This window comes from Ischnura elegans, chromosome 12 (genome assembly GCF_921293095.1).
Source record: "Ischnura elegans chromosome 12, ioIscEleg1.1, whole genome shotgun sequence".
Classification (NCBI taxonomy): Eukaryota; Metazoa; Arthropoda; class Insecta; order Odonata; family Coenagrionidae; genus Ischnura; species Ischnura elegans.
The window spans coordinates 88,010,277-88,015,273 of NC_060257.1; the positions used below are offsets into that span (position 1 = coordinate 88,010,277).

The following is a 4,997-nucleotide window of genomic DNA, read 5'->3' on the forward strand; positions in this document are numbered from 1 at the left end:
AACAGTTATTTTGTTGTTGTTTATCCGGTTGCTAATACCTGATGGTTACTTGTTGTACCTGATGATGTCGCCTCTGCGACGAAACCGGTCGTATTGAATAAATCGTGTGAAAAGGTACCATAACTTTTTATTATTCAAAATGGATTTTCACAAGGTAAAGCCAGAAACAATCGAGTTTAATGAACATTTTCTTGACACATTTTTGAATTTGCATCTGGACAAAAAGTTATTTTATGTGGTCAATATAAATGGGACACTCCGTATAAACGTGCAGTTTCGACCCCAAACTTGAAGATATCACGTAATAATACGAAATATTGGTCCTTTATAGTCGCGCATTAACAGCACGCATTATTTTACTCAAAAGTTAATTTAAAAATTATTCATTAATTTAAATTTTTTCATGAATTCCCTGATTTTTCACTGATATATTTAACGGTTATGTAGAACAAACTCAAAGTATGGGTTTTAATACCGATACTCGCTTTCGCTTAAACTATCATCTGTTGTGTTGTGTTACTAACGTACAATCGACGAAGCGACGATAGCTTCTCCGACTTTTCCCTCTTTATCAGTCACGCCACAACTTCACGTATCCAAAATCATCGTCTTTCAAGCCTCGCAACAGCCGTGATCGTATAGTGGTTAGTACTTTGCGTTGTGGCCGCAACAACCCAGGTTCGAATCCTGGTCACGGCAATGTTTCATTTACTGAAATGGAATGGGGTGTTTTTTTTCATCTCACTTGAAATTTAATCAGCAGTCATGAGAAACAGCATGGCTAAAATTATAATCCAATCCTTTTTTCCCGATATAAATTTACCGCTAAAGATATTATTTGTATTGATATCTTTATCGATGCAATTAATACCTTTGTCAGAACAAACGTCTTCGTTATTCAATAGTGTCTTCATTATATGATAGTATTGTTAATAATTCTGTAGCTATGTCAACATTCACCCGATGGGGAACCCGAAAATACCTCAAAGATGGGTTAAATAGGTGATACATTTGATTCACCAGTTACATATATCCAACGTGCACCATTTCTCTCAAAAACGTTTTTATGAACTCGCTTTGGTGCTTGTCATCATGTCCGCGTCAAATCTTGCAACTCCCACTTTCATATTAGAATTCGAATAGAGATTTAAGGATAACTCAGAACCAGATGACAGTGCAATTTGAAAATACATTTATTATGCTTTTAACGGTATCTCGATTGTTATTCCGAATTTAATATTAAATATGGTGATTAGTTAAAAAAAAATGGTCACCAAAATCTGATGGGAGCGCTGTGATCATTTAAAGGAACGGGAGTGATAGACATAACAGCAAATCAATTTTTAGTTCAAATTTCATATTTCATCTATGCGTTGTTCCTTATGTTAAGATGTTTAGTATAAATTAAAATGTGGACATTTAATTGGTGTTAAAGTGCGCCCAACGCTTTTCAATTAAGAACTAATATGAAACAATTTATTTAGAGACTCCGTCGGGCCTATATAAAATGTATTATATTCTTTTATGGTAAAATATTTCTCGGAGTATAGGTCAAATGTATGTGATGCAAAAAAGTTGTTAGCCAACGTTTCAGTTTATTTTAAATTATCATCAGGGCTATTAAAGAAAACGTGAATATATATTACTAAGGTTTTCAATGTATGCTTTTTTTATTACAACTGTTATTTGTTTTTGATATGTAAACCATTTCTTTGAAACGTCTTTTTTTTCTAAATAACCTCATAATCTAAAATTTCGGCGTTGTCAAAATGGCATGCTTAAACCATAAACATAAACCATACATGCTTAACACATAAACATAAACCAAAGCAAAGCCATAAACATGGCCATGCTTATTCTGTGGCTAGCAAGAGCACACAGTGTTATACCACATTTTACTGATGATTTGTGTTGTGAAATCCTATTTTTTAAATATTGTGATGTTTGTCCTATATAGCAAGTGTTACAATCGAGACATGAAATTTTATATATTATATTTGCATCACACACTGACCTATACTCCGAGAACTATTTCACCATGAATTGAACGAGGTCAAGATAAGAAGAAAAAAAAATTAATTATATTCTTTTTAGATCGCAAAAACGTTGTGTTTTTATATAAAATTATTTTCATTGTATATTACTATTTTTGCATTAACAGCTGGTTTCCAAGCCTAAGGCGTGATAATATGTAGTTGTAGATGAATTACAGACCCCCTTTAATTCTACACAGTCAGTCTCTCTTGGCACATTCGATCGCCTTCTTCATTTGCGTCACCTGCCAACTCCTCCTCCGACTTTCTTCTCCTTCCTCTCGTCGTCCTGTTCCGCCTTTCGCCGCATTCCAAAACCTCACTCTCTGACGGACCGCTCTTTTTTTCCCTTCCACTTCCACACCACAGGTGCCACGTGTTTGTGCATCACTTTTTTATCTTTCAATTCGCCTCTTCATATTTTTTAACCTCGGCATTCCATAATTTGACGTTTGGACCGCTTTGCGTGTTTGTTTTGATCCGTCGAAGGGAGATGATTGACGCAAACAAACGAACAGAGATCCCTCTTATTATTTGAACAATCACTGGCATAGGGATTTGATTCCGTCTTGAGTCTTGGCTCTTCCACCTGACGGCACGAGCAAAGGAAATGCTATTTCCACGTTTTCTTCGTATTTCTGGTTAGGATTCTGGTTGAGGAAATTTTCTTCCACGTAAAATGTAATTATAATGATCGTTTTATTATGGAAGATCTGATGTCACTTTTACTACATAAGAGCTAATTCCATCAAGAACTACCTACTTTTTGCTTACGATCACTCAGAAAGTCGCGTATCCAGTTTACCACTGTTACGTTTCATCCCCATAACAGTAATTTGTCTGAAGGTTAAGGTTATGCGTCGAAGGGTTTCGTAAAATCTAGAAATAATGTGTCAACCTGTCTTTTTGATTCACCAGATTTGATGGTATGGTATTGTACTTGGAGGAGGCGGCCGACAGCTTAGGTCGTTTGCGCCATGAGGGAAGGTTAGTTAAGGATGGGTGGAGAGATAACCGGCGTCGGCATCAGCCTGCTCTTAACGAAAGGCGCCAAGGGGACCACGGCTTAACGTCCCATCCGACGGTTGGAGTGTTATGTTTCAAATGTCCTCCACGCAGCATTTAAGCAGAGATCGGGCAGTATCTGAAAATTCTCTGCCACTGCCGGGATTTGAACCCGAGCCCACGGTGTGGGAAGCCAACACTCCAACCACCACACCAGCCTGATCCACCAGATTTGAGGACGTACCGAAGAAATAGCGCGAGCTGTTTTACACATGATCTAGGTAGGTATCTTTTCGGAAGTCGTGTTGACAGCCATGGAGGAATTTGCGACTGTCCAGAAATGTTTATAGCTTTGGTTGATACCAACTTATAGATTATTAGACCATTTCCCAATCTGTTACGAAATATTTCTTTAGGATAAATGATTTTGTGAGGAGACCGCCAAAATTAATTCGCTTCTTCCCTGTCCCACAGCGGGTGCAAATTGCGTGCCGCCCTTTTTCTTCCTTTATTTCGTCCTTCCATTTTCATACTCGGTGTTCTATAATTTCGACTCGCGTGTTTACATTGTCCAGTCAGGGGGGGATTATGGCCACAAAATGAAAAACAAATGAAAGGGAGAAGTCGAGCCGGTGAAGGGGAAACGATTCTTCTTATTGCAGTCCCTCGCTCACACCCCACTGCCGTGCGTACGATAACCCTTACGATTGTAATCGGAAATCAAAACATGCACTCATTTCCGTAAAATTATAAAATGTGGTTCAAATTGGTGCCACTTTTCGACAATATGGCGCTGAGATACCGGAAGTGTAAGTGCCCGGGAACACGCGAAAAGTAGCCGAAGCAATTTTGTGAGGCGAAGAGCCATTGCAGGATTTTTTCCATCTCCTCCGTAAATAAAAATAAATTTACATTGCTGATAAAGTCTGGTTATTGCCGGGTTATACACCTTTGGGGAGGCCAAGTCGTCTGTGATTGGTCAGTTTTTTTTAAGGTTTCCTTCCTCCTCTCAGCTTACTCATTCTTTTGATCATGGGATTCCACGATTTGCTGAGGCTGAAACCCGCGTCCCGGTTCATTTTATTATTGGCGATTCGTATTTCGATGGCCTCTTTTGTAAGACGGTCCCAATATCCCTTTGCCTTGAAGAGGATTTTTGTTTCATCGAACTTGATGTTATGGTTGTATTTAATGCAGTGGTCGGTTACGGCAGATTTCTCTGGGTATCCAAGCCTAATGCATGCTTTGATTTCCCGTGAAGACTTTATCAGCCGCATTCGCCGGGAAAGCACCAAATCTTTCTAAATTTGCATTATTTCAAGTTTCATTATTACCACCGGTCAACAATTCTAAGATTGATGATTGGCTCCTTTCAGGTTTTCTCCCGCGTCTGTTCATCTCAGGCGACGACATGTTTCGCAAACATTGCAGTTTTCTCCTTCAGGTCCGAAGTGTAGCATGCAGTTGGTGATTTCCTTATCTACCTTTCCTTCAGCCAGGGGCCGGTTCGTTTGGGCGCGCAGTCTTGTTTTCGCTGAAAACTCGTTTCCAACAGCTGGGCAGTGTGTACCCATCTTCATCATAGTATAAAATAAAATTACTTTGTTCAATTCCACACTTCATTTTAAATAGCACGACCCGGGTTTCAGCATCTAATGCTATCATCAGGTGATGAAGAAACCCGGGTCGTGCTATTTAAAATTAAGGGTGGAATAGAGCAAAGTAATTTTATTTTATTCTATGATGAAGCAATTCCACAAAGTAACGCCTGAGACCGTGTCTTATATGTGCCCATCTTCTCAATTTAAATTATATTGGCTTCTCTGATGAGTCTCGGATAACAGCGTCTTTCTTTTTTGATCAATCTTGCTTCTTCCACATTTACATTGTGTTTCGGTCCATGTGTGTTCGGCGATGGCTGAGGTACGAAACTGCCTGTTTTTAATGGTTCTCCGGTGC

At 38.9% G+C, this 4,997-nt stretch overlaps 1 non-coding gene across 1 annotated transcript; it reads left to right on the forward strand.

Annotated features, from left to right (window-relative positions):
* Positions 1 to 627: 627 nt before the first annotated feature.
* On the forward strand, positions 628 to 699 carry Trnah-gug. The gene has a single exon. It is a non-coding gene; the product is annotated as a tRNA-His (tRNA).
* The last annotated feature ends 4,298 nt before the right edge of the window (positions 700 to 4,997 follow it).